Consider the following 12,240-nt stretch of genomic DNA (forward strand, 5'->3'; position numbering starts at 1 on the left):
ATTAATTCATATTTTTAGGACTTAGTCTTAAGAGCTTGTTAGTAACATGATTTGACATGTAATCAATATTAGTGATGACAATGCATTGATTTAATCAGTTCTTCCTAATTCTGAAATATTTATTTGAAAACAAGTAATCCGTGATGAAAGAAGCGCAGGTTGGGGAACTGAGGGATATAGTTATTGGTTACACAGTTTCTAGTCTAGTGGTTCTCAGCTGGGGACAGTTTTGTTTTTGCTCTCTTCCCTGAGGACATCTGGCAATGTTTTGGGATACTTTGGGCTGTCACAACTGGGGGATTGCTACTGACTAGGGATGCTGCTGGACATCCTACAGTGCACAAGACAGCACTCCACAAAGAAACATCTGGCCCCCGAAATGTCAGCGGTGCCACCACTGGGAAACCCGTTCTCATCTGATGTCGACTCTGGCGTGGCTGCTTTTTCTGGGTTGTCTCTTGCTGAGGACGTTGCAGGAGATGATCTCCAGGGTCCTTGTTTCGTGCTCAGAGCCCTGTGCGTGGCATGCATTGAACTGGCCTCCCTGTCTAGCTACCGCACCTATGTGATAACAGCCCAGACAGCCTTGTGAGAGTAGACCACTTTCTTAGGAAAACTTTCTGTGTCGAGCCTTCTTGATAGAGGTGAGCTCACAGTGTGTTAGGACACTTTTCTCAAGGAAATGATCCCAGTTTCTTCACCTATAAAAACCCAAGTGTGGACGGTAGCTCTCCCTCAGGTACCCTCTTCCTACTCTAAAATCCAGTATTTCTGCACAGACAACACGAAACAAACGGAAAAACACCTCCCCATTTCCGTGGACCTTTATCAAGCCAGTGCCTTAACAAATATATTTCTGTTTTGCTTGGTGTGTTCTGAGTTCATGCATGCTAAGTCACTTTAGCCCTTCTCTTTGTGACCCTATGGACCAGGACCTGGTCCTCAACTTCTCAGAGCCAGCCTATTTAAAAACAGTGTCTTTTTGAGCCAAAAGTGCTAACGTGACATTTGCTGTTAAAATGGAACACTATTTAAAGGTTGCCAGCAAATTCCTAAATAGCTCATTACTGATCTAGGGGCACTGGCTTCAATATTCCTAATAGGTGTTTTCTGCCTCTACCCCAGATTCATCAACAGTTTTTCAAATTGCCTTTTTTTGTACTGTATAAATGGTACATTTTAGAACGATGGTGGTTCTGAACGTTTAAATGCTAAAGTACTTTATAAGGCTCTTAATGAGAAACTGCTTTCAATGCACACTGACACAAAGACTTGCAAGAATCATTTCTTTTACCTGCAGAGACCCTGCCCAAGGGCTCCACAGGGTGGCTGTGCCTGTAGAAGGTGAGGTCTGGAGTCTGGCTCTGAGAGGCTTAGCAGAGTGGGTGAGGGAAGCAGCTCATCTTGCAGTGCTGACCCCCACGCCTGAGCGTCCTGGTGGAGGCACAGCGTGTGGGGTGGTGTCGCAGATGACGCCGTTGGGGGCCACGCACCCATGACGCAGTGCCGCCACTGCCCACTCCATCCCATTGTCAGCCTTTACCATCTCGCCAGAACCCACTCCTTCTGCCTTGGGATGCGTGGGTCTGAATATATGAAGGGTTGTCTAATGATGTCTAACTTTCAACTTCGGGAGGAGAAAATGAATCTCTTCAACCTCAGTTGCCTTTCCTTATTTTCATCGGCAGGGTGACCCAGCCAAGCTCTCACCCGCGTCCTTTGTGCTTTTATTAAAGGACTCTGGTAACCCTAGAATGGGGCAAAGTGGGTCTTGAACATACTGATTTTCTGCTTCCTGCCAGCAAGGTCTCTAAATTCAGCTCCGGATGCTTTCTCATTTTGGAAATCAGAGCCTGCACCCGACACCCCATTTTCTTGTCTCCCCATGGTAACTGTAGCCTGGGGCAGGAGGACAAAGACTGTGCACATTAGCTATTCAAGCACTGTTTTGAAGCCCATGATGCTCTGGAGAGACTCTCCAGAGAGACTTTCTGGAGACTGTGTGTGGTCTTCAGGATGTCATTTCCTCTGCCACTGCTTCTTGCTGGGTTGTTGTTGTTGCTGCTGCTTGTTTGCTGTTTAACGTAAGGAGGGTCTCTCATTTTAGGTTGAAGACAGTGCTGTGTGCACGCTGTGTTTTCAGCGTCTGCCCGCTGGGCTCAGGCTGCTTTGCTGTCCCACGGGTAGCAGTCTCAGCGTCTCTCGTTTTGTGTGAAGAGAAGCGCGAGCGGACATGACAGTGTCACAAATCAGCTTTATCAAAGCAGGGGTTGTGCTTTGAACAAACATGGGAAAAACCACAATCCACACTGACTCTGGAAGCCTAGCATTAGAAACAAGGATGTTGTTTAGACTCAATTTTAGGAAAATATGACTGTAGATAAGCAACCTCCTCTGTTAGTTTTGGGCCTAGAGCTAGTGAGGACAGATGGGTGAGGACTGTACAATAACTGCAGGGTTTCATGCCACAGAAATTTCCAACAGCAGAGACTTAAGCCTCCTTTGTTTGGGAAATTGTTTATGTATTTCTTAATCCTCTTTCACTTTAGTTGTCTCTTTACTGTTTTCATAATCTGCATGGGTACCTTCAGTTTTCTAGGTTTTGAGGTTTGAGAAAGTAGTTTCTTCCTCTCTGTATAATTAGCTGGAAGTTGGAGCAGTTTCTTGTTACAACATCTAAGATGACAGAGTCCTTATTTTCCTCTCAGTGTCTCTACGTACACTTTTGTCATCATCTCCCTTCTCTTGTCTCCCTTTTTTACACTATCTCATTATTTTCCCTCACCCAGTTCTCCCCTACTCTTTTCTTTTCTTAGCTTCTTTCTCACTCTTTCTTTCCTGTCCTCTCTGACATCTGTCTCTGTTTAGGAACCGGTGAGAAAATGTCAAAACAAAAAGCAAAAACAAAACCCTAAGGGATGGGTCCGGGTTTTGGTTCTGCCTTGTCCTGCTGTTTGACCTTGGGCAACTCATTTAATCAGTGTAAACTTCGCTTTCTCACCCGTAAAATGGCGTGCGCACCACCTGATCTGCTTTCTCCAGTCACTGCAAAGACTGACTGAGCTGTGAGGTGCTAGCGCTGTGGCGGGCAGGGCTGGGTATCTAATGTTGGCGTCGCTGCCTCTTCTTCGGCTGTCCCGACCTCTCCTACACCCTCTTTCTAGCCTTTTCCACTTTTCTTTTAACTTTGTCCTCCGTTTCCCCATCTTCCCTAACTTTACACATCTGTATTTTCAGACCAGCCTTTTTTTAATCCTTTGATTGATGGGTAGGTTTTAGGGGTATCATAATCTCAAGAAATTTTATATAAAATTCTCCATTTCCAAGCATACAGTTTTCTGGTGATGAGTCTGTAGATTTAATCAGATTCTTAAGAGGGTATCTGATCTCCAAAAAGTTATAAAGTGGTCATTATGATCTAAATAGTGAAAGATAGATTGATATTGGGAAATGGAGTTGATATTTTAGTTCACTGGTAGGGCTGAAATCTAAAAGGCTGCAAATTTCTTTTGAGATTACTTACTTTTCTATACTGATTTGTGAAAAAACTGGTTCAATTAAATTAATCAAATTAGAAATCTACCAAGTACAGAGAAGCATTAAATTAATGATCTTTGTGAGTATTAGATTGCATTAGTTTTTACTAGTTAGAATTTTGAATCTTACATTTAAAATCAGAAGGGTCAGTTGGCTCCTCTTTATGGATTTGAACCCCTGGGCTGTGCTTGGGACTTGCCACAGAGTATGCTGAAGGAGGACCTAAGAAGTAGATCTATCACAGTGAAGCCTTTCATAAGCCAGCTTTCCCTGAAAATACCTTGAGCTTAATAAAATATCCTTCACATTCAAAGGAACTGGTCTGCAAAATATCCTTTGTGCTGTTGATGAAAATCAGCTCTCCTTTAGGCATTCACTGGGATCTGTGGATTACTCAGTCATTAGCTTTGATGTGTTGCTAGGCTTTTAGGATTTGAAGTGGGAGATTTGGAGGAGTTAGGGGGCAGTGAGGCAGAGAACCAGTCTGGTGTTTTTTGCATAAGCATAAAAGTGGAAGCAACTCTGGAGCCTGGTGAGAATTAAAAGAGTAAGAAAAATGAGAGAAGCTGGGGGTAAGAACAGGACTAGAATAAATTGGCAACAGGGGACCATTTGGACTTTTCCCAAATTTCATTCTGAGCCGTTTGCATCATAATCACATGAATTATGTACATGAGGTAATATGTGTGCACATGTGTACATGCGTGTGGGTGAAATAGAGCACAGAACAAAGAATGAGGGGCCGTGCATTATGAATCTGTCCCTGCTTTGAAGAGCTCCATGCCTAGAAGCTGGTTCCTTCACCCTCTGAGTTTTAATTTTCTTACATGCTAAATGGGATCATACCTGCCCTGCCTACCTCATGAGGTTTGTGAAGATCTGAGATAATGGATGTTCTCTGAGAAGCAGAAAGAGCCCTGCATCCGATTGATGAGAATGTTCAGTGCTGCTCAGCGTTACCTGAAGTCCCCACTGTATCTACAGAGTGGGGGCAGCTCCCTTTAACAATAGAGAAGCCAGTGTTTCTAACATGTGAGTTTATCCTGCCACAAATGTTGTTAGAGTTTCCTCCTGCTTTTTAGGTGTCTCTTAGAATCTGTATCTGAATAATGGATTAAGATGGTTTGAAGTATTTTAAATGTGTTCCACAAAGTCTTTTGTATTATTTTTCTGAGAAAAGTAAGAAACCATCCTCTGTGGCCCTGCAGCTAACAGGGACGATACGGCTGAGGCAGGCGAATCTAGATCATGGCCTTGGTAGGGTTTTGTTGTTGTTGGAGTCATAAAACAAAACAAAACATTACTGTCCCTGTGCCTCAAGGGGAGAGTATGTTCTGGATGTTGGCAAACTGAAACCCAAGGGTGTTTATTCCACATGGCTTGAAAACAGATAACTGTTTCCTTGCGAGCATGCTTCCCGCCTGGTTCTTGTCCCTGATGGAAGTGTCTGGGCTGCAAACCAGGTACAAATGGTGGTCTGGAGTGGGCGGTTTGTACAGAGCCAATGGAAATGATGTCCATGGCGTCACACGTGGCACTGGGTTCAGATTCCACTTTGTTAAGCTGCATTAAGATTTAAACATTTGATACGGATAATTTAGGGATCCCAGAGCATAATCCAAATTGGTAGAGACGACTGTGGAAGCACAAAGCTACAGCAACAGAGAAATGTTCTCGGAGGACTGAACTCGAGGCAGGTTGAATGCTTATGAAAACCAAGGGAGCGGTGGGGGGAGGAAATTGTGCAGAGGCAGCCCGTTTTAGGAGGGAGAGCATAAGGTATAAGTGGAAGAGACTGAAGCACCTTTAAGAGCAAATAAGATTAGGTTATTGATGATGGGGGAAGATGGGAAAAGCAAATGAATTTTTTGCTTGCTGGTCTTCAGGGAGTATGTTGACAGATGCCTGGAACTGATATAAATTTCCCTGGGGAAGAAAAACTACTGAAAAAAAAAAAGATTGGTTTATAGCAGGTGATCCCAAAATGAGAGCTACTGTTGAGAAACACAAGTCCACAATCAGTTGGGAACTGGAGAGTTGCCATTAGCGATGGAGTGGCCATGGGAAGCAATTGTCTGGAGAGTCGTGCTGTATCTGAAGAGTAGAGGTTTGTTTCAGAGTCCGGCTGCCTTGTAAATGCAGCACAAAGTGTAAGACATGGAGTTTTAAATCTGGAAATGGTCATCACAGTAATTCAGTAGATGAAGAAACAGACTTACCAAAGAAGGTTCAACGTTTTTCCCAGGGGTCTCTGAGTCAGATAACAACAGAGCTGGAACTAGGCTGAACTCAGGAGCAACCGGCATTGCTCCTTATCATTGAAAGCGTCATTTTACATTTGCTCTGTAAGATTGCTCAGGTTTTGTATTAAACATGGTTTTTTATCTCAGTGAAGAAGAAATGAATTAAGAACTGGTATAAAGGAATGTACTGTTAGGAATGAAACTGCCCTGGTGAAGGTAGAGGACAAAGTAAAATCCACGAAGATTTGTATAAGAATTCATTTGGTAATGTGAAGAATTTTGCAGAAGAAGCAGAACTATAATTGGGAAGATGGAAAGAAGAGACTAAGAATAGTCATTATTTTCATTATTGTTATCAAATGATTGTATGGCATTTCATCTCCACAGTCTTTTACAAACTTTAATTAAGTGTCAAATGCAGTTAAAATCTAAATTGCATGGATAGCCTGGAAAAGTAGGGTGTTGAAGTTCGGTGAGATATGAAGGAAATATATCAGAACTCCCTTATTCTGAAATATTACTGGAAAATGCTCTGATCTAGAGCAACTCTCTTCCTTATACATTAACTAAAACACAAAAGCCGAGACTTCCTCGGTGGTCCAGTGGTTGAGACTCTGTACTCCACTGCAGGAGCTGTGGGTTCCATCCCTGTTGTGGAACTAAGATCCCACATGCTATGTGGTATAGCCAAAAAAACATAAAATGATGGAGAATTAAAAAAAAAAAAAGCCTTCTTATGGTTAGGCTTCTTAGTCTAGCTGTTAAGTCTTCTTAGTTGTACTGAGGAAATAGACAAAATATGATATGTAGAGTTATTGCCTTAGTGGATACAGGAAAGAAATGTTTAGCATTTTTGAGGTTCAACTTTAAATATAACATTTGAAAATGAACATATTCCCAGTAAAAATTGCAACGGACTCTTTCCCCCCTTAACACTTTCATGCCTGTAAAAAGTCAAAATATAAAACATTTTGACTTTGCAAAAGGCCCTGTACCAATATAATGCTTACAGTGTTTTTATTCTTCATAATTTAAATTCCTACATTCTTTATTTTTTTTTTTTTTTTTTTTCATTAGTTGGAGGTTAATTACTTCACAACATTTCAGTGGGTTTTGTCATACATTGATATGAATCAGCCATGGATTTACACGTATTCCCCATCCCGATCCCCGCTCCCACCTCCCTCTCCACCCGATTCCTCTGGGTTTTCCCAGTGCACCAGGCCCGAGCGCTTGTCTCATGCATCCCACCTGGGTTGGTGATCTGTTTCACCATAGATAGTATACATGCTGTTCTTTTGAAATATCCCACCCTCACATTCTCCCACAGAGTTCAAAAGTCTGTTCTGTATTTCTGTGTCTCTTTTTCTGTTTTGCATATAGGGTTATCGTTACCATCTTTCTAAATTCCATATATATGTGTTAGTATGCTGTAATGTTTTTTATCTTTCTGGCTTACTTCACTCTGTATAATGGGCTCCAGTTTCATCCATCTCATTAGAACTGGTTCAAATGAATTCTTTTTAATGGCTGAGTAATATTCCATGGTGTATATGTACCACAGCTTCCTTTTCCATTCATCTGCTGATGGGCATCTAGGTTGCTTCCATGTCCTGGCTATTATAAACAGTGCTGCGATGAACATTGGGGTGCACGTGTCTCTTTCAGATCTGGTTTCCTCAGTGTGTATGCCCAGAAGTGGGATTGCTGGGTCATATGGCAGTTCTATTTCCAGTTTTTTAAGGAATCTCCACACTGTTCTCCATAGTGGCTGTACTAGTTTGCATTCCCACCAACAGTCTAAGAGGGTTCCCTTTTCTCCACACCCTCTCCAGCATTTATTGCTTGTAGACTTTGGATAGCAGCCATCCTGACTGGCGTGTAATGGTACCTCATTGTGGTTTTGATTTGCATTTCTCTGATAATGAGTGATGTTGAGCATCTTTTCATGTGTTTGTTAGCCATCTGTATGTCTTCTTTGGAGAAATGTCTGGTTAGTTCTTTGGCCCATTTTTTGATTGGGTCATTTATTTTTCTGGAATTGAGCTGCAGGAGTTGCTTGTATATTTTTGAGATTAATCCTTTGTTTGTTTCTTCATTTGCTATTATTTTCTCCCAATCTGAGGGCTGTCTTTTCACCTTGCTTATAGTTTCCTTTGTTGTGCAAAAGCTTTTAAGTTTCATTAGGTCCCATTTGTTTAGTTTTGCTTTTATTTCCAATATTCTGGGAGGTGGGTCATAGAGGATCCTGCTGTGATTTATGTCAGAGAGTGTTTTGCCTATGTTCTCCTCTAGGAGTTTTATAGTTTCTGGTCTTACATTTAGATCTTTAATCCATTTTGAGTTTATTTTTGTGTATGGTGTTAGAAAGTGTTCTAGTTTCATTCTTTTACAAGTGGTTGACCAGTTTTCCCAGCACCACTTGTTAAAGAGGTTGTCTTTTTTCCATTGTATATCCTTGCCTCCTTTGTCAAAGATAAGGTGTCCATAGGTTCGTGGATTTATCTCTGGGCTTTCTATTCTGTTCCATTGATCTATATTTCTGTCTTTGTGCCAGTACCATACTGTCTTGATGACTGTGGCTTTGTAGTAGAGTCTGAAGTCAAAATTCCTACATTAAAATTAAAATCTCTCAGGAAATCTGCAAAACCCAATACTTTGTGTGGCCCATGACTCAGGAGAAATGAGACTCACAAGACAGAACCATTATAGGATATGTGTTGAACATGTAAAGATTTCTTTAGTTACTTATGCATAAACAAAACAGTTAACTTCTGCCTCCTAAGGACTTAGTATTATAGTATTCTTGCCTTTAGGGGTAAGATTTTTTCTTTCCAAGTAACATCTGTATTTTCTGGAGCAGGTCAGCGATGGAAGAAATGACACTTTCACTCTTGTAATGAGGTACCATTAACCAGAGGCCTTTTGTAAGGGTGTAATTTCAAACTTCATTTCGGACTAAGGCAGCCACACTGCCCATTACTCAGGAAAACGTGCTTCTGTTGTCACTGTCCAATGGGCCTTACATTTTTAATGCTCCTTGTTAGAATATTTATGAAGCTGCATCCCCGGTAGAGGGCATCTGTCTCTGGAACATGTGGGTCCCAAGGGTATTACCTGACAGGGTTTCATTGCCTCACTTTCGACTTTTTGGTTAGGAAAATAGAAGTTAAAGGTACAGGCCACGGTCTGAAATTCTTTCTGATATAGTTCTTATTACTAGTAAAGTACTGGAAGGAGGAGTTTTCATTTTTGTTATCAGAGAAAAGCCTCAGCATGAAGGTAACTAGCTAAAGTCCACAACAGAAGAATGAGCATATGCTCCTTGTGCTTCCTTTGAATTGTCTCGGGAATGTTCCTCTGGCAAAAGTATGTTTGCCTCAGTCAGGTTTCACCCTTGCTGGTACACCTGACCCCTCAAAAATATTTAAAGGTTCTGACTTAACTGATTAAAAATAAAATTAGTGAAATTTAGTCCTGTCCATGAACCATGCAGTGATTTAGTTCAGAATGGAAGCTGCATCTAAAAGAGTCCAGGCTTGGGAATTGCATGGACCTGGTTTTATGTCTATCCCTGGGCAATAGGTGTGGGTTCCTGTGAGAAGGGAGATATCTCCTTGCCAGCCTGACTCCTTCCCACTGACCATCTCTTCCTAACTGTGGACTCCTCAGTCCTGGGCTGTGCAGGACACTTCTCCCCCAGCAGGCCTGGTTGGTCACTGGCCATCACAGGGTACACGGAATGCCTCGCAGGTAGAGGTTTTGGCTATGGAAATACATATGCATGTGTGTTTGTATATGTAGTCAAAATATAAAAAATAACAGTGTTTGTTTCAAAGAATTATTAATAATCATATGACTTTGAATTGTATATTTTCTCATATTTTTCTTTAGCTATTTCTCATATTCGTATATCTTCTCATATTTTTCTTTAGCTATTTCATATTTGTATATCTTCTCATATTTTTCTTTAGCTATTTCTAATATTCAGATTAATAACCATATATGTTCAATTTTAATTTCCTTTGCATATATCATGAGAGAGGGAACTATGTTCTTGAATTTGTGAAAAATACCATGACTGTATCCTGTTAATATTCAAATAGAAATGAAAGCTTTAGTGAGGAAATATATACAGTTCAGACTTGAAGTGTGTTACAGATAATTTTTTTCTTAACACAATTCCTCTTTAATACAGAGAGATGTAAATAGCTTTTTCCTTTTAAGCTACTTTGTTTCTTTTTTTTTTTTTAAGGCTCCAGTTTGCTTTCCTTTGTCTCTGTTTAAGTGGGATGAATATTTGTCACTGTCTCCTGATCTGCATTATAAGAAATACAGATATCCATCCCACTGTGCTGTAACAGGGCAACCAAAAGACATCTGTTCAGTGAAAGAAATGACTCCAGACCTGTCTATTCTTTTCATTTCTGTTTTGAAACAGTTATGCCCATGTAGTCCCAGTACTGGGATGATTACCGTGTGATGCCATCTGCTCTCCCATGTCCTGGGAGCAGCAGTGTAAGAAACACCCTGGAGTGGCTTCCTCAAGAACTTACATAAATTCAGAGTTAAAGATTCAGATAACAGTTGTTTGATTTTTGCAAGAAATGTTCATGGCTTCACAGCATCAGTGCATTCTAGACATTATTTACACATTAACTGAGCACTTGCTTTAATTTAATACTTGTTTCCCTCTCTCCCCTGTAACTCCTCACCCTTGTTTTTAGAAAGATTTGATGTATCTGCAGACTTAGTATGGTCCATGATGGTTATTCTAGGTCCATTCAGTATCTTCACACTCATAATTGGTTGCCATTACTTAAAAAATTAAAGAGTTCATTTAAAAAATATCCAGATTTGTAGATTATCTTTTAAAAACTGACAGGGTTGATAATGTCATCCCCTGATCTCACATGACAAGTGCCTGTGCCCCCAGGCCCCTCTCCCCACAGCTTGGCTGCCCCTCATTCTGTACTCCCTGCCAGGACCCCGGCCACCCTGAGCGCTCAGCCCTCATTCTCTCTCAGACACGCGAGCGGCGTAACCAGAATGTTCTCTGCCTGCCCCGCTGCCAAGGCCTTATGCCACCGTATCTAACTGTTTGAGTTTCTAGCTTTCGATCTTAAAAATAGGGAACTGTACCTGGTACTTAATGAAATTTTGAAGAACATTGCAAAGGAGAACTATTCATTGCTGTTTTACTTAGATGTTTTTATAAAATGATTTTGTTTCATGAGTTAAGATTGTTTAGCAGACAGTACTGTTTCTTTAGTCAAAACCTAAATATGTTTTAAATGAGTATTTGTTTGACACATGTCTCTTGACTAAAAGAATTTAAATGGGATGAAGCCTGAAAATAACCAATATATATTTACATATTTGTATATAAATATTAATATATCAAAAATATAAACACTACCCACTTATCTACTTATGGGTATATTAATATTTAACACATTCTCAGCTTTGAGTGATTATAATAAAATTGCTTATTCTTTTTTTTTTTTTTTTATTTTTTATTTTTTTAAATTGCTTATTCTTAAATAGCCTTTCATTTCTTCAGTTCAGTTCAGTCGCTCAGTCGTGTCTGACTCTTTGTGACCCCATGAACCGCCAGGCCTCCCTGTCCATCACCAACTCCTGGAGTTTACCCAAACTCACGTCCACTGAGTCAGTGATGCCATCCAACCATCTCATCCTCTGTTGTCCCCTTCTCCCCTCAATCTTTCCCAGCGTCAGGGTCTTTTCCAATGAGTCAGCTCTTCGCATGAGGTGGCCAAAGTATTGGCCAAAGTATTCAGCTTCAACATCAGTCCTTCCACTGAACACCCAGGACTGATCTCCTTTAGGATGGACTGGTTGGATCTCCTTGCAGTCCAGGGGGCTCTCAAGAGTCTTCTCCAACTCCACAGTTCAAAAGCATCAATTCTTCGGTGCTCAACCCTCTTCATAGTCCAGCTCTCACATCCATACATGACCACTGGAAAAACCATAGTCTTGACTAGACAGACCTTTGTTGGCAAAGTATTGTCTCTGCTTTTTAATATGCTGTCTAGGTTGGTCATAACTTTCCTTCCGAGAAGTAAGCATCTTTTAATTTCATGGCTGCAATCACCATCTGCAGTGATTTTGGAGCCCCCCAAAATAAAGCCAGCCACTGTTTCCACTGTTTCCCCATCTATTTGCTGTGACGTGATGGGACCGGATGCCATGATCTTAGTTTTCTGAAAGTTGAGCTTTAAGCCAAATTTTTCACTCTCCTCTTTCACTTTCACCAAGAGGCTCTTTAGTTCTTCTTCACTTTCTGCCATAAGGGTGGTGTCATCTGCATTTCATTTCTTAATAACTTCTAAATAGCTTATTTAATAACTTTTTGATACCTTTGACACCTTTGACCTTTGTGATAACTTTGATACTTTTTGACAGCACATTTAGGATGAACTGATAAAGGTAACACGTG

General features: G+C 40.9%; 1 protein-coding gene across 4 annotated transcripts in view; it reads left to right on the forward strand.

The window, feature by feature from the left end:
* EPB41L4A (erythrocyte membrane protein band 4.1 like 4A) overlaps positions 1-12,240 on the forward strand; it is a 265,463-nt gene that overhangs the window by 232,260 nt on the left and 20,963 nt on the right. The window lies entirely within an intron of this gene.

This window comes from Cervus canadensis, chromosome 6 (assembly GCF_019320065.1).
Source record: "Cervus canadensis isolate Bull #8, Minnesota chromosome 6, ASM1932006v1, whole genome shotgun sequence".
Taxonomy (NCBI): domain Eukaryota; kingdom Metazoa; phylum Chordata; class Mammalia; order Artiodactyla; family Cervidae; genus Cervus; species Cervus canadensis.